General features: G+C 35.4%; 1 protein-coding gene across 5 annotated transcripts in view; it reads right to left on the bottom strand.

The window, feature by feature from the left end:
• The window catches only part of LOC112990816 (cadherin-19), a 114,486-nt gene that overhangs the window by 44,671 nt on the left and 45,358 nt on the right, over window positions 1–24,457 (bottom strand). For 4 of the 5 annotated variants that reach the window (XM_026112809.2, XM_064507156.1, XM_026112810.2 and 1 more), the window contains exon 3: window positions 10,479–10,561. The gene's annotated coding sequence lies outside the window, so the exon portion shown is untranslated. Of the gene's footprint in view, window positions 1–10,478; window positions 10,562–22,140; window positions 22,322–24,457 lie in introns of those variants that run through there. The other variant, XM_026112811.2, reaches the window with a different exon arrangement.

Here is a 24,457-nt window from a genome sequence, read left to right as displayed (position 1 = left end):
CATTTCCTCAGTATAGTTATAGTAATCACCAAAAGACATGAGTAAACCAACATGGAGAAATACAGTAGCCTTTTTCTCAGTTAAAACTGATAACTATTGCCGCTCACGTAGTTTATTTCTTCTGAACTTTGTCATATCTAACTGGCTGTACTAGACCTATTTTGTAATGTCTGCAGGCATACAAGATAAAATATCCAGTCTCTTGTCCTTTTCAAACCTGCTCCTTCAGAATTTTTAGAACCAAGCAATTGGTTGCTGATCTGCAGTTTCCTGGAGTTACATGTACCTGGGACAAGAATATTACATATGTTCAGTGTTTCTGGATCCACTTCAGCACCCCTCAGGTTACTGCTGCCATTGCTGAGAATCTTTGGATAAATATTCTTGTAATTTTGGAAAGGTAAAACTATTATTTCACTTGCTACTATCAATCATATTACGTGGAGCTGAAAATGCAGCTTCGGCCACTTCATTCATGTCCTTGGGAGAAGGAGACACACATCTTCCAATTGCAAATCCTTGGAGATCCTTTAGAAATGGGCAGCCTGGCAGAGACTGCCCTGCCTGTCTACAAAATCAGTGGAGGGAAAGAAAGTGTCAGCCACACCACTCTCAATAACAGAGTAGAGTTCTGTGGGGAGGGCAGATGGGACTCTGTGAGACTGCTTTATTTCTGTGGCAGTAACCTTTGAGAATGATGGTCCAAATGAGCACTGTATGTGGGTGGAGCTACAGGGCATCTGATATTACTGTGCTCTTTCCCTGTGAGTTCTTTTGTTATTGTTTTTTTAGCCAGAACCAAGAGAGTATTAAAGTTAAATCTGGAACATCAGAAAGTAATAAAGGAAAACTAAAGGATTCCTTTGGAGTCTACTGAAATTCCCAAAAGGATCCTGAAGATATCACCAAAAATGGCACACTGAGGAGCTTCAGCAGAGTCTCTGAACATAATTAATCTTTTAGGATTTCTCCCAGGTAGGTGTAGGAACCATAGTTTCTCCACATGTTATTAACTGAAGAATTGAAGTTGACTGTTGGTCAACTGTTTCATAGACAAAAGATTCTTATATCCCTACTTCATTTTCTTGTGAAAGAAAAACAAACAGAAAAAGAAAAGAAATGTTAGTTTTGCTTATAACAAGCCATATAAGGATATTGCTGATGCTGCTGATTTGAAACAGGTGGTGTAAACTTAAATAGAAAAATATTCTAGGACTGAACCATGATAATTACGGAAAGGGAGCTTGTATTAAAGATTTTGAGTGTAGATACCCCTAAAGTTCCTTTGGATTACACAGTTTCTAGCAGCAGATATTAATACCTGGTTTAGAAATTTAATGGAGTTGACTAAACTGTTGACTGAACAGTTTCTAAACATTGATAGGTGAATGATCGTATTTGGTTCTTTTCCATATTTTGCCATACAATTACATCCTACTTTAGTCTAGATGTTTCCAAGTGAAAGAAAAATTGAAATGCTTACCTGAGAATTAAATGTTATGAGAAATTGTGTTCATTTTTGGCACTCATTCAATAGTTTCAGCAATTTTATTTAGACTGAGAAATCAATTTGGTAAACAGATGCTGAGATGCTAAAAGATTCAATTATGTCAGTAGCTATGGTGAACTATACTACTTAAAAATTAGTAAATGGTTATTTTTAATACTAACTTTCCTTAAATATGAAAATTATTTATTTTTAAGATAGTTTGTAGTAATGAAACTTCTGAATAAAAACATATCTTTCACCATAAATATTTTGCTCATTGAAAAGACTATCACACATACACAGTAAAAATAAAAATACTTGCCTTCTGGTATTTTCTTTTTTTTGCAGAGAAATAGCAAATCCAATTACAAGATGTTTGATTCACTGGGCAGATCTCCTACTGGAACATTTTTGGCTCCACAGGATACCACTCAGTACTGTAGAACCACTTGTCAGCGTAACGATGTAAAGGACCACATTCTGTGATTCACACTTGAATCTGTTTGCCGGATGATTTTCAGGAAAGCACTTCATGAAATAGTCCAAAATTGTCTTTAGGATTCACTTTCTTTTTTTGCTTTCATTCATAATTACTCCTTGCATACATTAAGACTAATAGTGCAGTGGTTTTTTACCATGGTTTTTAAAAAGATTCAACTTCTCCAAACATTAGAAACCCAATGTTAAAGAATAGTTTCAGCTAAGCTGATGGTTTTTGCTGTATTTTCCCTTACTGTTAAATTTATGGTTTTGGCTTTGGAGTCAATTCTCCACATATAATGAGGTAAAACAGATACACCTTTAAATGATGTCATCCAGGCTATACCAGTAGGAAACCTGACTGCAAACAGATTCAAGTAGTACTTGCTCGTTGTTGAGCAAACTTAGCAGGACATGTTTATGAAGTAAATATAAAGCATAAAACCAGTTTCAAACACCTTATGAACAGTTAAATAACCTACAACTTCACATAAAAAGAAAAAAAAATAATTTTCAGCAACTCATTTTGTTTACTAATAAAATGCTGCTATTGAGGCAAATAAAGCAGTGAACAATTACTTTTAACAGTATGTAGGGTTTTCATTATAAGGTAGAAAATTTGCTCTGATACATAACAGAGTTTAAAGATGCAATTTAGATTCACGAACAGACAATGGATCTTGCATTTTTATACGAAAAACAAAAAAACACTGTTTAGCACCAAACAATCCCCCTCCGCTCACCAGCACGGTGCATGTCAATTGGAAAATTGCTGAAAGAATGTGTCATCCCTCAGAAAGGTTGCAAACAACGTGAGACAGGAATAAATAGAATCTGATTGCCTCTTGGTAGAAAAAAAACAAAATGAAGAGTATTTACAGTTTTCAGAATAGTGATAATTAGAGATTGAAGGCCTAGTTGTCAAACTTGTTAAAAAGTTAATATGTTTTTTCGGGGGGGGGGGGGTTATTCTCTATCTTAGTCTAGTCCTCAGCTGGTGAATCTTCCATTATCTCCCACAGTGGAGTAATATCAATTTCTCTCCCACTTAGCCCTCACTGATCGGAGGCTTACATCCATCTTTAGGTCTCCCTCAATTGTTCTTTCACTGTTCTGCTCTATCACCAGGAACACATCTCACCCCCTTTCTTCACTCATACTGTCAATTATGTTAAAGGCTAATATCTTTTCATACCAAATATGTATCAATCCAGTGTAGTTCTTCTTTGATTTCATTCAATTTTGTAGACACTTTTCAGACCCTGAGATACTCAGAACTAGATAGGGACACAGTATTAGGTTATCCAGGCCAGGTAAATGGTGTTACGTAATCAATTTCATTCATCCATGTCAAAGATTTTCAAACTGGATTTCTTTCCTTTTCTATTCTGTTTGGAGGTGTGCAATAAAGTATCCCTGGTATAGTCCAAAAAACACCAGCAGATTTACAAAGTGTATGGAGATTTGCAGACTTTTTTTTTTTTTTGGAATAGAATTACATTTTTATGAGATTCACAAAACTTATTCCTGAAAACAGAATGTCTTTTCTAGTTATTGATATCCCCTCCTCCAAACAGTCTTCACTTTAAAACTATCTTTACTCCTGTACTCCTGTAGTCTGGAGATGAGTAAACCTCTACTCCAAATGCCTCTGATGTTATATAAAAAAAACCCCTTCAGTTTCATAGTATCCAGGACCTTGATCTTAATACTCTCCATAGTTAAGTTGCCTCTTGTCCCTGTGGTATCTCAGACCCTCAATTTTGTCCGTTTATGAAAAGACTATGTACTTTCCCTTAAAATGGAGTCTCACTTTCCCCTATCTGCTTGATAGCTACTTAGGACATGAAATATACGTGTGTCTGTGAAATGACGGGAAAAATACTATTGATACTTCTATTATCATTCAACATAGTTCACTTGTTACCTGTAATCAAATTAAAATATCCTGGGACATTCTTATTAATTACAGATTCCCTTTTGCCTAAAAATCCATTAATCAGAAAGTCAGGAACATCACTATAATTAATGTCAAAACTTACCTTTCTAAAAATCATTGTTCAGGCTGAACTGTGTTGTGGTGATTTTTGTACTATACTATATCTAGGTTGGAAATAGCCACTCTTTGCAAAGTTGTTAGCTCTGCTTTGAACACCCACATCTACTTCTGGTAAAATGCTGCCTTCCTAATGCACTTTTATCTTATGTACTTAAATTCTGTTCATTCTTCAAATATATTACATTATTTTAGTTGCAAAAAATCAGTGAGAGCAGTGGAGAATTAGATTCAAATTTCAATATTACCAAACACTTCAAGGATGGTCCCAAAAATCAGTTTTAATATTATTAATAAGATTACTTACATTTATGGTCTAATGCTCTTTGTAGAAAAAGGTTGTCTTCTTGCAGCTGTCTTTGAAGGTGGGGAAATATTTTGTTATTTCTCCTTGTTTTTTATTCTATTATTTCTTTAACCCCTCATTCATTCCCTTCCTTTCACAACCAGTTTTTAGCTTAGTAAAACAAGATTCTTCCTCTTCCTCTGCCTAGCCTACATCAGATGCTCCCTTCTCACTCTTGAAGGCACAGAGGCTCCCTCCCCACTTTTTGATATTCTTAATTTAAAATCTGTTGGTCTGTTTAGACTTAAGATTGACTATCTACCTGTACACCTGTTCGTCCTGTCCCCACCACTGTAACTCATCTGCAAAAGTTTATTGCAACTTTATCCAAGTTTCTTTTTAACTTTCTTCCATCTTTGTGTGTCATTATTCCCTCTTTACCTGTATGAGTCTGTCACTTCTCTGTTCAATGTTATCTCTCAGTCATACCTCTCTGTACAGATTTTCGTTTTTGATATTTTATTTCACAGAACCCTATTGTAAAAAATAAATGGTTCTGCATTCTATTGTTGAGTCAGAGTCCCCATGAGTCATTCAGAGGGTAATTTTGTCTATTTCAAGAGTAACTATAACTTTGTAGCCTGAGCTTTTATATTTCGAACTGAGCAGGCATTCTCAGTCCCTTATGTATTATTAGAGTGTTAAAACGCATAATCAAACTCAACTTTTTTAAACTTCATTACCTTCTTTTTCTGACACCCAGGAACCTTCTCAAGCCATAAAGCAAGCACAGAGAGCTAGAAACAGGAGTTCCTAGTAAAAATAAATCTGGGCTAGTATGAGTCAGAACATGAGGTTTAATAGGGTAGGAATCATAATGAGTAGTAAGTGACACGAAAAAGCGAGCGATTAGAAGATCCTGGCTTTTAGAATGCAAAAATAAGATAACGATAATTTGACTTTCTCAATGTGATTGGGAAAGAGGCTAAACGCTGAGGCAGACCTGGACTAGAAAGGAAACCTGAAGCGTGGTAGGCCACTGGCAGTTTAGTCCCTGGGAGACACTCACAGGATAAATTTCCTCCTTGTTTGTGCATGTTGTTGTAGAGCAGGGCTGTAGGAACCAGCAGTCGGTTCTGTTGAATTTTTCAATCTTCTCCTCAGCATTAAAAGTCAATTAGTTAAAATCTGAAAGTATATCCAATTTATCTCAATTGAATTATTCAGAAATATTACTATTAAAATGATTTTTGTCCTTTTAACTGTAATCTGTAGGAGCTGCAGAAATTCAGTGCAAGAGCGCCATGTCTGGCAGAAAGTAGCAGAACACTCTGTATTAAGTATTCTCCCAGCTGTTTCAAAAGAATATTAAAATCACTGACGGCTGATGTCAATGCTGTGAATTAGTACAGTTCATTGTATGATCAAAATAGTTTCTACTGAGCAAAGGAAGTAAGAGAAAGGATTAAGAAAATTTATAGAAATTACTGTGATCAGACCCTCCCTGAGGAAGTGATACAGCACCACTACCAAAAGAAGTTTTGAAGCTAAAAAAGAAACAGAGATTATGGATAGCAGAAGTAGTCCCAGAAGGTTTAAAACATCCATGAAGTACTGTGTTGAAAAGCAGGTGACAGAAAGTTTAGGAGTTGAACTAAGGAAAGAATATGAGGCTTTAGCAAATCGTAAACTTATCCACAGATGCTGTGTAATTGAACAGCTAACAGCTCCTAGATTTCTGTTTCTTTTAAATAATACCTCAAAATGTGTAATGGCAAAATATTAATTTATTGAATAAATAAAGAATCAAAGTAATGAGATAAAGAAAAAAAAAGGAACTAAATGAAATTTGAAAGTATACCAGTAAAATTAACTTTCTGTAACTGATTTCTTAACTTTATTTGTATTTTGTTTTCCTAAATAGAAGCAGCTAGGCAATATTGTTATCTAAAGCAATGTCTGTCCTTGCAAACTTGCCTGTAAAAATTAGGCCAATATGGTATTCAGTAGGCAAAATATGAGCAGGAGTATTTCTGTCATGAGCATTTCAGTCAATTTAATTTCCATCTATATTAGTAAGTTTTATGTCACCGTAACTTCAGCTAGCCACTCGTGGAGAAGAGCAGTGGAAAAACAAGCAGGGATCCTATCTCCCTTCTCTCAGTCCTTTAATTAGCATGTATGTGAGAGGAATAGGGCTATTTACACTAAGAAGTAAAATTTTAAGAAAATCCCAGAATAGAACAGTAAATATGAGTAACACTCCAAATCAAATATCTTGTGTTTGGAGATAGGCAAAAACCTTCATAAGAAGTCAATTATAATTACCAAAAGTAGTTATTGAAGGTATTAATTGGTAGAAAATCTGTTCATAACTATTAAAGCCAAGTTGAAAGTGTTCTGAAACAGCTTAATGTCACTGCGATTTTGGGAAAGTCTGTCTGTTTTTTGCATTAGGTTTTGAAGATATTCCTCGTTGTACATTTATGTCTATTCAACACATCATAGTGATGTGTGTGGACTTCATATGATGCCTTATGTGGGGTTAAAGTGCTTCCAGCTGAGACCAGATTGTAGGAGGCAGTTACATAATTCTACACTAGTCATTAGTATTCTCTGGGCTGATTAAAGTGATAGTCATAACCCTCTACATGGAACTTTTTTTTTTGTTTTGTTCAAACTGATGCATATGATTTTGGGTAATTCTGTCAGAGTTCATCCCTTCACAGCAGTTTATGAAAATTTGCAGTGAAGAAAGCTGTTTTAAAGTCCATTGACTTGAATGGCTCCTTTCCAATACATGTCTTGGCCTTAGATTTGTCCACCAGCATGTCTGCTTTGTAGACATTTTCATTCCTTATTTAGCCTTCCTCAAGCCTAAGAGCATTCTCTGGTTCCTATGCACCTTCAGTGCACATAGATATATGCATATGCATGAGCCCTCAAAGATGCAATGATTGACTAAATGAGATTGTTTAAAGCTGCCCGCAAAAATAAGTCCGTACAACAGAGATTACTGAAATAGGTTTCTATGCATATCTCTCTCCTTTAAAACTAGTTTCATTCACATGGTTCTCCTTCTTTTAGGAGTCTCTCAGGGTTTCTAACTGTTTAATTCATTACAAGCCAGCTGAAAATGGGCAGTCCATAAAGTTGCCATAGTAACTGATTGGACAAAGACTTAATTCACTAGTTTATATAAGCCAGAACTCATATCCTGCAGACAGTAATGGTTTTAAATTATTTATGTCCACAAAGTCCACAGCTAATGGATTATATATATATTTAATAAATAGGTGTCAGCTCCTTAACAGTGAAAAATGGGCTTTGATTGCCTCATGCTGTTTCAGAGGTAGTTGTGTGTTTGATAGTAAGCCGGTCAAAAAGTCAAGGGGAATGAAAAGGAGCAAGAAACTATGGTATGGTAACAGTAGTGCTTTCCAGGTCAAGACAGGTTAGGCATTATGCTATTTATTAATAGTTTATTTTGAAGAAATACCCTTAAATGAGCTGTTAAATTCCATAAAAAGTAGTGTGGATTTACAGTAACAGAAAACAGTGCACTTTTGCAATCCAGTGAAAACAATTGACCTGCAGTCTGTTGTCGTTTTTCCAAGTTCACACATGTAATTTGTAGGGACACTGCTCAGATAACAGGTTGTGGAGCAAGACTGTATGAAAAGACTCCTGAAGTATGTTTTATGAATCACATCATTATGTCACGGTGTGATTTATTAAGGGGTACTGCATTCTGTTGCATTAAAACAAGAGTGTGGCATACCCGTCTCTTACGCTAGGTCGTATCAAGGTGGGAGTGTCAAAAATAAGTAATAAAAAATAATGATATATTTGCTTAGTTCAGAATAGACCCAGTTTTTCAACTTCTTGGTCTCGAACTGAAAATCTTTTACTGTGAATTGAATGGAGATCACCCACTAACAGATTACAGATGTATTTTTCTCAGTCCACTTAATTTTGCCCTCTTTCCCCTTGCTTTCTGCCTTATGCAACATTTAGCAATTGGGCAGATTAGAATCATCAACCAGGCCTGCTCTACTATAACTTTCTTAAATAGCACTGGTAAATATAGATTTCATAAACATCCTTTTGGAACTTTGCAATAGTAAATGGATAGAAAAGACCTTTTAATCATTGAATCTACCTATAACTTCAATATCTCACAGAACCAATGCTATATAATTTAATTCCCTAGGTTAATGAATTCTACAGCTCTTTTTCATGAGATTCCTAAGTACATCAGTTATTCATTTTAATCCTGCAAGTGTGAAATGAACAGCCCAGATGGGAATTGCAACTACAGCTTTATTTTATTTTATGTTGCTTTATTTCATTCTTTTCATACATTTTAATTCTAGTGCCATCTTTCAGCAAGGTGTTGAACCTGAAAATTTTCCCTGCACATTTAATTCAAAGAGCAGATTGTTACCTATATTTCTCCGTGGGTGGAATTCCACTGCTCATAATGCTTTTAGATTTTATCATTAGATTTACATTTCTTGTCATGCCAGCTATCTCCTACCATTCCCTGTGGTTTGGGTCCTATTGTAGATTCTTGCACAGTTCTTGTAAATAGGCAATAAATGGGATGTGAGAGAACAAGATGCTGAAAATTATTCAGAGAAATAAAAGGAAGGCTGAGAGCAGAAGTGAAAGAAAACAGGAAAAGGTCAGATACAACACCACCCTAAATTTCAGCTGTTGTCCCCACAAGAATAGTTGTTTGTTTGTTTTTGTCAGCTTAGGTGAGTTCCGCTTTGACCAGGAAGCTCCCGTGATTGCTACAAGATAACATAGGCAGCTGCCTTAATGATAGATTTGCTCTCATCTTCCTTCTATACATTACTATACTTCTGTATACAGCCTATACAGCACATTTTTGAACTTTCAGACGTCCCTTTTTTGAAAGTGTTTTCACTAGAAGAAGTCCTGCAATTCAGGAATTCTGAAATAAAGCTAGTTTATATGTCTTTTTTTTTCCTCAAAGGTTGTTAAAGACTGTATGATCTCTTTATTTTGTGTGCTAGTGCCTATTATGCTTTGAACAGCAAGAGTTGATTTTGAAGAAAGTACCTGTCTTCTAGAAGCTCAGAGTTAAAAGCCAGCTCTTAAATCTGATTCCCAAACCCCAGAAATGTTTAAACTGCTTTCATGAAGGACATCATAAACCACTGCAATGAACAGAAGCATGTTTTCCTATGCAAAGTATTTACAAAATACAAAGATGTTCTCAATTATTGTGGGCTGAAACTTCATTCAGTGATGCATCACAATTTCACTAGTGCTTTGTTTAAAAAAAAAAGCTAGGCAGAAAATATTCCAATGACTGTCTGAAAATTAGTGTAGTGAGATAGATTGAGCTTACTCCCTGATCTTACAGTTTTCCTGCAAAAAAGGATGTACAAAAGAGCATTAAAAATATTTTAGTCTTGAGTTCTTCCAATTGTTGCCAATAACTTTCAGCCATGAAGGTAAATTCTGTACATTTGCCCTCTCATTCTGCTTTAAATTACTTTTGTGACCTCTTCAGCCTTAACTGAAATATGATTCAAAATGTATGTTGTTGATACTTATTATATTATTGTACTATTTCATCGCCACAGCTGTGCAGTAACAAAGTATAAAAGCAATTCCAGTATCTTAAGAATGGCACAGAAATCACACTCTCTGAGTAGAGGTCAGAATAGTTATCCAAGAAAGAGTGCTTGGATAGTAATGTAAAGAAAAAAAACAAAAAACACTGGGTAGGAAGTATAATTTTCAGAAGAAATAAATATAAGGGTTTAAAAATTTCTAAGGTGAACAAGAAAATAAACAGTGTGTATAGAGTAGCTAGTAAATCTAATATGTTAACTTTACACGTTGCTGAAAGAGAAATAATGCCAAGAAAAATTAGGTAAAATTAAAAGAAACAAATATATAAGATATTTACACATTTTCTCTGGAAGAAAAGAGGTAATATGCCAGCTAGAACAGGGAATAGGTAAGGGATCTTATGTCTTCTGAATTTGGCTTTCAGGATGTCTTACCGTTTTTTGCTTGATACAAGGCAAGTTTTACAGAATGCACACAACAATATTTTAAATGAATAAATGGAACAGAACTATTGTTTAAAATCACAATTAGCTTGGAAAAAAAAAGAAAAATACCTTGAGGAACTCCGAGTTGTTTGAAGGTTGAAAAATTCCAAGCTGGCCAAATTCTCTGAAATGTCTAGAAGGATTATCTTCCCCTGTTGAATAAAGAATAATACAAATTTTGAAGAAGGGGTATCTCATAGAAAAACAATCAGTTCATATCCACAGCAGAAGAGGGTATATTTAACTGCAGATCATATCAATAGATTTTTTTCAAATATTGATGTCAAACTGGATGGTGAACTATTTGCAGCAAGAATCACATAGAGGCCAACTAGGCTTTGTGAAAAGACAATCTTAAAACAAAATATGATCTATTACCAAGATTCAATCTATTTGGATTTACAGTACCATCTCTGTGGAAACAGGAACTGATACAGTAAACAGGCCAGATAATTCATCTGCAATTAAAGTATTTCACCTTGAAGAGCTCTTTCTCCACTGGCTCCCATCAGAAAATTGTTTTACATTAAAAAATTCTGTGCTTTTTGCACTAACTGGGAAATGAATTGTAAGCAGGCCCCTTTTTACCCCCTTGAATTACTACCTTACTCTTCTGCAATCCTCCTAAAGGTATAGTTTAACATGTTTTCTTTTCTTTTCTTTTTTTTTTCTTTTTTTTTTTTTTTTTTCAGTAGCACCACGCGTTTAGGCTGCCTTTTCCCTTCCTCTAGCGCAGTCACATTTGTTGCCTATGGTCAGCCTCTCTTTCTGTTTGAACCTATGAATTGAGAATTTGTATGTTATGAATGGAGCAAACCAAAACCACAAAACAAACAGCCCCCCTCCTCCCCCCGGTTTTTGCCAGGTTATTTCGTACTTGCGTCAGTACAATAGCAGAGAAGTTTTAAAGGCAGAAATGGCATGATAGGGAAGGAGAGTGACTGAGATGCTTACAGTATGTTTATGGCCTTACCTCTTTACTCAAGATGGTACTGTTTCTGTTCAAGGCTAAGGTTACTGTCTTTCAGGTCATGGGCTTCTCCATGTATTCAGACTGTTGAATATCCTAGCACAGAATCCAAGAACTACTACCAATCTCCTTATATCTAAATACAAATGCTCACCCTTCTTTGCAATGCTAGGACAATATTTCAAAAATAAATAATGTCTAGGTTGGAACTATATTTCTTCAGTTGTTTGTTTTCTATGTATACAGCAGACAGATGAAAAGAACTGCAAGGAAATTAATATTTCAAGCTAATGCCTTTTGATAGGCTTTAGTGCAATATCCTAATTGATATCTAAATATCACAGAGATTGGCTCTGTATGATATCCAGTACAAAACAGAAAGTATATGGAGTCTAACCACTTAATATCAAGCACAGTTGATAACCACGATTCTTCCTGACTTGTTTATTCTTTATAGAAAGAGGTCTTTGACTGGGTTGAGTTTAATAGAGTAAGTTAAACTTTATAGACTTTGCCTAAGATTATCAGCAAATGGTTATTCTGGTAAAATATTCCCCTCTCATCAGTATAATTTACAGGAAGGTTGCAAGAGAAAGATGCTAAGTATCACCATTTATCTTTATTGCAGATCTAGAAATAGCAGAGTTAGGGCATACCATGAATATTAGAAGCAAAGAACAAACTAAATATATACATATATATACATATAGTTACTATATTTTTTTAAGTATTTCAGAAGTTCAAAGTGTAAAATAATTTCTTAGGCTAAAACTTATGTTTCTTTAGCACACCATTAACACAGTACAATGTGACTGTACATTCAGGCTGTAGCCTTGTAAAAAAATCCCCCACCTCACCAAATTATGTTTGCAAATTAAGTAATTATATGCAATCTAAATGAACAAGCAATCAAATTCAGTTTTCTTTTCTTCATATACTCCCAATCAAGTCTTTAAATATATTTTAAAAACAAACATTATAAATAGTAGTAAACACACAGATCGATATGCAAATTACCAATATATATCTATAGCTAGCTCACTTATGCAGAGGGTCTGAGCTTCTAAAGTAACTACTGTCATGGTTGCCCTCTAAAGGTCTTTAAGTTGTTATGACTTTAGTGTGGGCCCCTTTAATTTAGCTTTTCTTCTTTATCAATTGTTTCCATGGCATTTTGTTACCACAGCTTAAAACTATGTTGGTGTTTGAAAATACAAATGGCATTTTTCACGTATGGAAACCAGACTATTTAGCTTTTTTTTCCCCCAAAACTTATGAAGACTTGTGTTCTTTAAATTCATTTTCTCCTCCTCCTCCCCCCCCCACCCCCCGAAATCGGGGTGGGAATATATGTAATTTTCACCTAACACTAATTTTGAACAAGATCTGTTAACTTCGTGGAGCAATACTGGGCATGACTGCCCAGGCTGTGATTAATAAAACCTCACATAATTTATCAGCAGTTTGACTGCAGCTTGCATGCTTGAGCTGCACAGTGTGAGGGGCAGCCAGGCTGGGCTAGCTCAGCGTCTGCTGGTTATCTAATCCTCCCAGCTGCGGGAGGACGCAAGCCATCAGGGGCTGCTGAAGCTGTCACCTGTGGTTCTCCCTTGTATCAAGCAATCAATGCGTCTGACTGGCAAATACCTTGCATTGTCTTTTACGCTGATGAACTTGCCAACACTTGAAAGGCTTCCGGCCTTTTACACCTATTAAGCAAGGAAGCAATAATGCTGTCCTCTTCTCCCTAGGGTTTTCTATATGCTACCTCTGACTGTGTCCTAAATGAATCAAGAAATCAATTTGCAGCCTCTCTGTTTCAGTTAAATCAAACTTATTCACAGTTTCTGCTGAGTAAAAAATACCCAGTGCTTCTCCACAGGTACACACTGCCACTTTGACAAGATACATCAGACCCTTGGCCAAACTCACTATGATCAAAATGTTTTATTTTCCTTTTTTTTTTAGCTTTCTTTACCCCACTTATATCACCTTTTATTAGTACAATTTGTGTGAATTAATGCTACTCCTAGAATCAGTGCCTGCTAACCACAACTGCTAAATGAAGTGGAAAAATTAATTTTATTACCAGAAGAGCAAAACATAATAAGGAATAAAGCTCCTTTTTGTTGACAAATTGTGACTGGAAGATGAAAGATTACAGTGTTTGTTACAGACTCACAGATGTTATAGGCCTGCAAATAACCTAAGAGTTTGTCTATTTTATTTCCATGCCTGTGAATGATTATTGTTTATGACATGGTTACTGTTTTTGTTTTTAATAATACAAAACCTGAGGCTCCCATGTTTTCTTAGGGTTTGATTTATTATTTTAAACATCAAAAGTTAAAAATCTGGTGTAATACCTACATAGGCCCCCTCAATAGTCAGTGGAAAGAGATAGGCATCTGTGTTTTATTCTACTTTAAGAAAGATAACTAAGAAAAGTAGTCTAAATCACCCTCTTTATTTCCCTCTAGAGAATATCTTGATAATTAACCTAAACTAATAAATTTTCTACTAGATATGTACAATCAGGTCAGATGAAGTGCATTCTTTATACTATAACCATCCTCACAGAAATATTTTATTTTTGAGGTTTTCTTTTTTTCCCCCCACTTCTGAATTCATATTAGGAGTATATCTCTCTGTTCCTGTCTCAGATAAATTTTGCATTTTAGGTAGAGTTGAATAATTTTGCTTAAAGTAAATTAGACCAGAACAAACATAATTTATAGATATATCATCTTAAAATAATGTTTGGAATTCTGTAAAATTCTAGAAATAGTGACATTGAAACATAAAATAAGTACTTGCTAGAAGCAATTTTGTTTGTAGATAATCTCCCTCTTGGATATAGTACCAAAGGAATGGATATTTCTTCACATTTTCAAGTGTGCGTGTATATATATATGTATATATATACAAATAAAATTTCTTCCAGAAACCTTTTATCATGTATTTTGAATCCCTACCTTATCACAGATTATTATCAGAATATTTCGCCTCCAAAGGATTTGTATGATTTATGATTAGTATGATTATTATCATACTAGTAGTGTCACACTACTACAATATCATACTATCATACATGCATCATAGATGCTATTTCATAGTATAAAAATAAAAGAAAAATGTTTCTTTTGGTTAGAAAAAAGCAAAGCAAAATTTTCTATATTTTTGCACTTTATAATTCTCTATGCTTTTGTCACATATATATATAAAATTCACATTTTTCATGCCTCACAAGTTAATGCAATACTCCATTAAGTTGCTTTTCAGTCTTTTAGTGATAATCAAGCCATCCTGCAATAGGTTTCTCTACATGAACCTGTGAAAGGTTCATCTTACTTCCCCAGTTCAGGTGCAGCGAGCATTGTTCTAGCATAACCAACATAAAAATAAATAAATGAGAAAAAAGCCACACAATTCAATAATTCTTTTAAACACAAAAATTGCAAATTCATAGAAATCTCACTTTGCTTTCTGTAAAATGCCACCAAAATTATGCCACCAGAGTTTAGCTTCATATATTTGCTTGAAAAATATTCTTTTTTGCTCTCTGACATTTATGAATAGTAACAGTCAAAGTATAGTCTATCACTCTTATGACGCAACACTTTGTGCTGTGCTGCCTTGTTTTCTTTTGAAATGAAATGGACTGAACCAGGCTGTAGTAACCCAGACTTAGGCAGTGTTCCTCCACTTGGAAATCAGCTGTTATTTTGCAAAGCTACCTGTCGGAAAACAGAACAGAAGAACAGGGATTCATGACAACTTGTCAATTATTCACATCTCTGAATTGTTTACATTTCCAGTTTCTATAATGTATGTGAAAAGTGTTATTACAAATTTATATTTCAGGGCTTATCCGAATGCTTCATACATGCGACAAACCCATACTTGTAGGCACTATATTTGGGTAATATCTATTCCTCCTGCCTTGCTGTAGGTAGTCAATGTAACTTTGTTATTCGATCCATACTCCTCATATTCCTCAAACATACGCAGTATGCTTAAAGAGTGTTAGGAGAATACGTGGAGAGGCCCTGAGATTTTTTGTATAAAAAGGTGTCATGGTTGGAAATCAATTTGTTAACACTGCAGTATTAAGAGCAGGTAGATATGCCTATGGGTAATTTTGATGATCGTTGTAGAAGAACTAACTTATGTGTCCTGTTGAGAGCAGACATTTCAGCATCTGACCTGGGGTAAACACCTGCAGCTGACAGAAACCCCCATTACATCAACTTGCAGTACCACCATATGTTAGCTTACTGCATTGAGGTATTTCTTGAGATATTTTCTACCTTTCCATATGCAGTCATCATAGCACACGGCCCGGGCTGGGCCCAGCTGACAGCAGTGCTGGCACGCAGGCTGCATTAGCCCAACCAGACAGGGAGCAGCCTGGGGACAAGCCCAGAGTGGCATCTCAAGTGCAAACAGCCCCTTGGGGGCTGCAGGACCACAGATGGTGGAGAAACTCCCCAAAGAGTCTGGGGTGGGCGAGGGCTCTGGCCACAGCCGGGAGTGGGCGCCAAAGGGGTTCAGCTGGGCAAGTCCCGGTGGGGTGTCCCCAGCCTCGGCCTGGAGCTCAGGGGTCTGGGGACCCTGGGGAGAGGCGCTGAGGGGTACAGGGCCAGCAGAACTGAAGGGGTATGTGGGGGGGACTGCAGGGGTATTTGGGGAGAGGGACTGCAGGGGTGCATGGAGGAACACTGTGGGGTATGTGGGGGGAGATTGCAGGGACACCTGGTGGGTGGGACTCCTGAAGTACCAGGGAGAGGACTGTGAGAGAGACCTGGAGAGACTTCCAGGGCTCCACGGCCCTGTGCCCTGACACTGCACCCCACGCCTCAGAGGGCTGCGCTAACCTGCCCAGCCTCTCCCCTGGACCTCGCCATCTCTCCTGCCATGGGATAGGGGAGTCATGTCATTCAGACAAATTGCATGCGGTTGTGATTAAAATGTTTTGGTAACTGAGTCCGTTTAGTCTCCACACAGTCAAATTGGTCTTAAAAAATGACAGTCTTGCCGTCTAGATTCTGTTTTCCCTTAATCTTCAAGTGGAAGAAAAGCTTTTCCTAAGATCATCACTTAAAAAAAAAAAAAAAAAAAAAAACGGAATATTTGAGTAGAATAATATCACGTGTAAGGCACCAGAAAATGGGTCTAATTTTATAACATTAGCACACTTTTGAAAATGCACATATGAAAAGCCAAGCAATCAGCACAGTTTATGTGACATTTCCAAATGCTATTTATATATTTCATGGGTCAGTCTTTTATGAAAATAGCTGTGTACTCCAGCTATCTAATGACCTGGTATTTGAAACCAATTCAATTTATATGTTAAATTTGATGTTAGGGGAAAACCAATACACTTACCACATTTTTGTTATGTAAGGCTGGTTGTCATCTTAATTTGTCTGGAAATGTCTCTTTATTTTCCAAGGGCACATCGTGGGATATAAAATAACATAAATCATTCTAGCTCATCTACCATTGGGAATTACTGTTAAGGGTAAATTTTGGCCTCACCAATATATATCACAGTGATACATAAAAAGAGCACCAGCCATGCCCTTTATCTTCTCCAACCACTATCTGCATCTCATGGAGAAAGAGAGAGTGAGAGATCAATCTTTTGAAGATGGACAGGCAGTAATTGAAACTAGCACTGTTTTCCAAACTGTTGGCAAAGGCAGGGGTTTTAGCCTGCATCGTGTTGACACTCATACTTCTTTTCTTCCATTCCCCCTCTCAAATTTTCTATGCAGTCTGAGGGATGCCAGGAAGACTGGGAACTATGTTGTGAATTCATCTATAGTCACAGCTTGCTTCCTGAAGTAGCACAACTGCTTGGTACCTCTAACCGGAGACCTCGGGGCTTTACCCTAAATCCATGCTCTAGAATTTGCTTCCTTTAACAGTTCCTCTAACATCACCTTTCCTTTTAAAGGAAGTGCAAAAATGGAAACAATAGCATTTTGTAAAAAATAGGAATGGTAAAAATCCGGGAGGAGATTAACTGATACCATTTCCTATCTCCCTTAGGAAAAGTAGGATTCTGTGAGGGGTCTAGCTGTTTCCATTGCTTCTGATATTGTGGGGAAGAAAAGATACTAATTCTCACAAGCCTAGAAGACATCCTATGACTGAAGCTAACTAATATCATCAAAACAGTTACAGAAAACTTCTTCATCGTTCAGCATTCAAAAGGAAACTCTCCCATTTTGTAGTTTTATGGGTAAAAATCTTAGTTTCTCATAATATTTTTTAAAGATAACTCTGTTACCACTGAAATCACTGTCTAGAAATTTCTGTGAGAAGGGACCCAAATTAACTTTAAACAAACACATATAAGAATCATATTTTAAAAAGTCAGAGTTGGGCAAAACCCATTAAATTTAATTGGATTCCTGTCCCTTTTCCTTTTTACTCCTCCTTCTCAAAGAATTAATTCTGATTTAATTATGGAGTTACTCTGTTGTAATTTTCTATGCTGGAAAAATGTAATTTCAACACCAAAACCAATAAAGGCTTCCACAATGATGACAAACTCTTGGGCAACATGGCCTCTTTTTACGTTCTTCATCTGAAGAAAAGAAAGAGAAGAAATTTGCACTGTCTAGAGATAATTTCCCATTTCGTATCAACTCCAATGTCATGAATAATACTCAAAAAACAAGCAAAGTTATGACTGCTTCTCATCTGTCTCCATCTTCTCACAAATAAATATATACAAATGAGTAAGGGCACTAGAAATCTGTAGCAGTGTGTACATTGATAAACCTCATGACAATATGTAACAGAGCATGACTCTGTGTACAGGCATGCCTGTTTATATGACTTTGCAATAGAATTTCCCCAAATGTGCAGAGAATATTTAGAGTATTTTGGGGTATATAAAACGTAACATGATGATAAGTCATGATTTTCTTGGCTTTATTTATACAGTTTGTTGGCTGGTTTATGGAAATATTCAGAGTGCTTTCAGTCATCCAGCAATCAGAGATTAATGATTTAACAGAGATTCACATCTCTCATGTTTCACACTTTTTCATGTAAGTTTAGTCACCACAAGTAAAACTCCCAGGAAGTGGGTTCTGTTCACTTGTGACCAAATCCAGTGAACAATGCTCCATTTAGAAAGTAATATATGATATAGCTCGTTTTCGTACCTTCATATAAATTTTGATTCTGCTATCTGATTTAACAATCCTGTGTAGAACCATTTTTATGCTTTTTTTTTTTTTTAACAGTTTTGCAAATGGCTTTTATATGTAAGGATATCCTACTTAGACTTATGAACTGTGGGACATGAAAAATGTAACTTATTGCAGTGCAAATTGTTCCTATCATCAATTATTCCACATATCCTATTCACGACTCTGAAAAGCTTCTCTGCAGGGAAAGCACTGTGTATGCAATGAAGAAAAGAGACTAACTGTAGTCTGTTTTCCATTTGCCAAACATTATCCCTTTTAACACTTTTTATTTAAAGAGAATGCAGCAATTGGCTACACCATAAGAGTACTGACAATGAATAGCGACAAATGTTCTTTATAGTGCATATGAATGAGGGCAGGTTATTTAAAATTGCTATTCATGTTTAATGGAATTGCAAAAATAGTGTTGAACACAAAATTGCCAAGAAGAATGAAACTTCAAGAAGAACTTTAAATTTCTATTTCAAATCCATGTTATTTATCATTTACTGTCTTCTTAAAAATGTGTAAAATGCTGGAAAAAGAGTTGATTTTGCAGAGAGATTTTATCCTAGTTAGATCTGAATCACAGTAAATTCATCCAGTCAGTGCTCAGTCACACTGAATTCAGTTATTCCTTTACTTCTATTTTATAATTTACTCTTGTAGGATACGTTTTGGCTGCCAACGTTTCATAACGCCATGTAAAAAGTAAAAAAGTAAAACCGTAAAATGACAAAAGTAAACACAACTCACATTTTCTCTGATGTTTAGTTAGTATGTCTTAAGTCGTAATATCTGTCACACAGAAACTGGAAAATGCCAATACTGCCAATGCAAAAAAGAGTGTCCTCAAATAATTAACATCACATCAGAATATAGATACCTTATAGGCCTCAATGAAGATAACCCTAGCGATCTTATTTCAGCCACTGCTGTATTTTCAGTTTCAGTATTATATTTGCACACACAAGAACAATCTTTTACTGAAGTTTTACTTTTTTCCAACTGAATATTTTTTATGCTGTTCATCCGAATGATTCCTATGCTATTGTCTCAAAAAGGGCATGACATAACGATTAGATCAGTGGCCTGTGAGTGAGAGACCCTCATTTAACATCACCTTCCATATATAACGTCTCTGCTATGTCTGTGTCCACGATGGAAAGCCTAGGAGCAACGCCTTTTGCAGACACTGTGAACATTTGCAGCTTGTTAGCATAGTAATTCCTTTTATACTACAGGCCATTTGAATGCAAAGAGGAGACCTGGATCTGTGCATCAAAAACATGCTTATGTTCCCAGCTCCATCCCACTCGGTCTTGTTCACACTGCTCAGTCCTCACTAACTCCCTCTATAAAGCATATGTACCTTGCCTGCTTGACAGGACCTGGCATAGCTGCTTCCACAATACTCAAGGCTGTTACAGTCAGGACAGCTGACTACAGTCCGTAGTCTCTGGCCTCTAAAATAATTCATCGTCAGAAACAAGTATTTTGTGGGGTAGACAGTTGAAGGGATGAATAAGAAAGACATTTCCTTATATCTTTCTTCTGTTTAGCATCGTGTAGGTGCAGGAGCACTTAGGAATGTAGTTGAAATATTGAGAAAACTAAGGGATAGTTGTGGTACCTTTTACTGCCTATGGTAGGAATCAAAACTTTTGGTGATTGCAATGTGAGTAAAATAAGACTAATGCTTTTCAGCTGCAACAGAATTAACACTGTAATTCTGGATTACCTATTGTACTGTTAGAGCTGTTGGAGAAACTATCTATTTTCAATTAAGCTGATTCTAAGAAATAGGCAAATCTTCCTGATTAGAGTTAAACGAGAAACTTCCACAAGTATTTATAGTCAACCTGATACAAAGGCTACAAAATGAAAATTTCAGTCCAAAAAGTTATAATGTACCAAACCAACTAAACCAGAGGGCTACAATGAAAAGTAACAGGTAGCCTAAACCATGGATATCATTAAAAATCTGCCTATGTACCATATCACATACTGCCTTATTATTTCAATATCAAGATATACTGACATTGCATAATATTTCCCTCTTTGGTTAGTAATTTTCAACCATTTCTGAAACAGAGATATAGTGTTTTGAATCTGTTGTAAAATATTTTACATTATAGCAGGTCTGAATATAAAATTTGCATTAGAACTTCAAAAATTACCTAATATTAGGTCAAAAATAGTTACACTTTGGTTCTAAAAGTGTGCTGCTTTCTGTAGATTTGTAATTTTGTTCTTCAAGTTCAAGTTACTTTTCTTAGAGTATTTAGAGGGCAAACCCATCTTTCTTCTCATCCTTTACTTAAAAGTGATTCCAAGTATGGATTTTCATTGTCTGCTAGTAGTTATTCTGATACATTTTTTAGTCCATGAAAAAGTCTGAACTCCAGACACAGCCCTTTATCCATTTTATGTAAATGCTTGGTCCAACACTTCCTACAGAGAACGGCTGAACATTGAAATGTATCAATACAGTTTTTACAATTGAGTCCACAGATTTTTTATTTGTTTTTATTTATTTTTTTTTTACACACGTATAAATTGTAAGTAGTTTATCTGGAATGCATTTGTGACCACAACTGAGTTTAAATTACTATCTATTATAAAATAGTGGCATAGTCCAAAAGCCATGTTATTCCTAATGGTTTCATACCAAGATAATTTGTAAAACTGAACAAACTGATGGATATTTTTCATTTTAATGACTAGTCAACAGTTTTTAAATATCTCTGGCTATATTCTACTGTTTTAATCTTGAAAATAGTCTAAGCAGAGAGTTTTAACATGAAAAATAAATTGTAGCTGTACCTCCTAGTAGCAAGCTTAGAGAAGAAACATGCAAAAAATTATTTTGATAGTGTACTGCACTATTGTTTGAACATCTTGCTCATTAACTATTTGCCATTTTACACTTGTTATCCAATAAAAGCAAAACTATCCTTTTTTGTTTGTTTGTTTGTTTTTGTTTTTGTGATATGAAAGACATTTCAGTTACCAGATGTGGGATTTTAAAGTGAAATGGCAGTAAAGCTAAGAAAAAAAAATAATAATAAAAGATTCTTGTTGCTGCAGTAGAACACAGAACAGCAAGTCAAGGAACACTTCTAAGTGTTTCTGTAAGACAGCAGGTGACTTTTCAGTCATCTTGATGTCAGTCTCAGAAATGGTGAGCATGTTTTAATGACAGTCACTTAGATGAGAGTAGATGAAATCTTCACAAACAGTCTGTCAGAGATGGGGGTCTTGCAGAAACAGATTGATAATTATCATGAAAATTTTAATGTACGAGGTGCACAAAAAACAGGTCTAGTAATGATTTCATCTGGTAAATCCAACTTAGAAAGTTAGATATCTACAGCTGTAGAAGTTTGATTCTGAGGCAACAAAAAAAGTAGTTTTCTCCCTCTAGAGGTTTTGGGTGACTTCTAGTTTTTCTTTGCCTTTCTTGGAATTTAGACTAGAGACAACCAGATAAATATTTTAAATTTGGTTGGTGAAGATAATGAAGAAAAAAAGATCAAGATCTTACCTGTGTAACTCCAGAGCCTTCAAGGTTTAAAGAAATGGCTAGCTTAAAATTCAGATTAAACATCTGATGAAAAGAAGTAAGCAGTTCTTCTTTACTTCACAGATCCTTCGAAAGCTTTAGGAGTTACAGCTTCCTGCCAGAGTAAGTCACTTCTGCTTTTAGTTTTGGAAACTCACAGTATGACGCTGCTTACTGCATGCTATTTTGGGTGCCCTGAGTAAAACTATGAACACAGGCACTTTTGTGCAAAACATCATAAGGCCTCTCTGATGTTCATTCAGAGTTCAGAATTAAAATGCAGAAGGCTCTAGCAAGCAAAATACAAGCTGATTTTCTTTTTCCTTGTGGAAAAATAAAGTACTCCCTGGCAAGTAACCAAGGTGGTAAGAAGGTAATTCATCTTGTGTGAGAGTATTTTGCAAGTGAAAGGGACATGCCCTATGTTTAAAGATTAGTCAGGGAAACAAGTGATCAATTTAGAGTACTCACAAAAGTTAGTAAAAGAAGAAAGTTTCTACAGTTGTCTTTGTCCTTTCTTTTTCTTTTTTTACTCCAGCCTTATTTTTCTGAATAATTTCTCTTCAAAAATCATAAAATCCTCACACCGGGGGAAAAAAAATGCAAGGTATTTTTTTATGTCCTTTTTCAGGTATTTTGGCAGCCTTGTGAAATAAATTGCTTTATTTTTCTTGCAACTGTCTAATAAAGTTAATCTTTGTCTACAAGTCTAACTAGAGTTGTTATTGAAATGAAAACTCCCCTCAAAATCTTGTGTAAAAAATCATGCAACATGTTATAACTTTTTTCATAGAAATTAAGTTTTATGTTAAGTGGATTTAGGAATTTTGACTAGTAATTCAAATACTGATTACAAAGAAATTAAGGTTCTTTGGGGAATGTTTAAGAACTGTAGATTACAGTAACAATTCTGTAATGTTTACAGATGGCTTACATTTGTGGTCTGATAATTTAGTTCTCAGGGCTACACAAATATTAAATGCAACAAAAACAAACAAACAAACAAACAAACAAACAAACAAACAAACACAACCCTCATGTATGGGAAGTCTTAAATGTTAAACCAACAAACATCATATTTGTTTTACTTAAGTATTCTGTTAATGCTAAACTAGAAAAATGATTTCCTAAAGCAGTTTAGATTTTTCCACTATGAAATTGTTATCTTAAGGGATAAATATGCCTTCAACCAGCAGATTTGGTTTTTTCCTCCTGAAATTTCCTGCTTTAAATAGAAAATTTTGAATTCCTCGGAAAAGTGACCTGTTCCCCTTTCTTTCTCCTCCTCCAGTGAAAGAAAATTTAGTAACTGTTCTTAGGTGGAAAATGAGAACTTCTTGTCAGTACTTTTGTCATGCGCTTTTAACATATATTTTTTTCTGCAAAGGAAGGAAAATAAATTCTGACTACCTCTGCAGACCTTACTCAGACATTCAGAATCTGATGACCAGAATACGAAAGATGCTAGGTGTGGATATGTGCTTCTTCAGCATATCTAGTATTGTAAAAAACTAGATAGTGTTGTCAGGTCAGAGAACAACAGCTGTGTAGAACGTAGTCTACAAAGGAAGGAGTTCTGATTCATGCGTATGTGAGGTCTGGTATAAAGCGCTAACAGGACTAACACAGGATCACTGCTGCATTTATGTCTACATGTCAGGAGCAAATCAGCTTGTTCCAGAAAAATTAAGAAATGATATCACAGTCCTTAAGACTCGAAATGAATTGGTTTAATGTAACACAGTAAAATTGTCCATCTTGACACAATCAGAAAGTAATATATCCTCTACAGAAGTATTTTGTTCATAGAATACACCAGTACCCCAGTCGGTTTTGCAGCCCAACAACATTTCTCTGAGTAGCTAGATTTTTTGAGGTTATTCAGAGTTATTTCTCAGTCTTTTGAGGATTTTATCCTGTTAACTGCTGCTGTATAAATTATTAACTTCTTTATTAGGCTGGAAGCGAACATGCAATTTATCAATTTACATACAGTTTATTACAATAAAATAAAAATTATACAATTTATATACAGTACAGTTTAACAAGTAGATGGATTGGCTAATATTTTCTTGTAATCAGAGAAAACATGAAAATTAAAATTATACATCATGAAGGTCTATGATAGCACTGTATTTTTAGTATTATTATTTTTTTAAGCTAAAACCAAAAACAAGGTGTCAAAACTCCAGATTTCTTTTTAGTGCTCTTAAATTTAAGCGTTTGGTCTGTGCTAGGAAACACCATGTTTTCTCCTTATAAAACTTGATGTTAGATTTGAGTGAGGGAATCACCATAA

This window comes from Dromaius novaehollandiae, chromosome 2, assembly GCF_036370855.1.
Source record: "Dromaius novaehollandiae isolate bDroNov1 chromosome 2, bDroNov1.hap1, whole genome shotgun sequence".
Taxonomy (NCBI): domain Eukaryota; kingdom Metazoa; phylum Chordata; class Aves; order Casuariiformes; family Dromaiidae; genus Dromaius; species Dromaius novaehollandiae.
The sequence above is the reverse complement of the archived record's forward strand: the minus strand, read 5'-3'. Positions and strand labels throughout refer to the sequence as shown.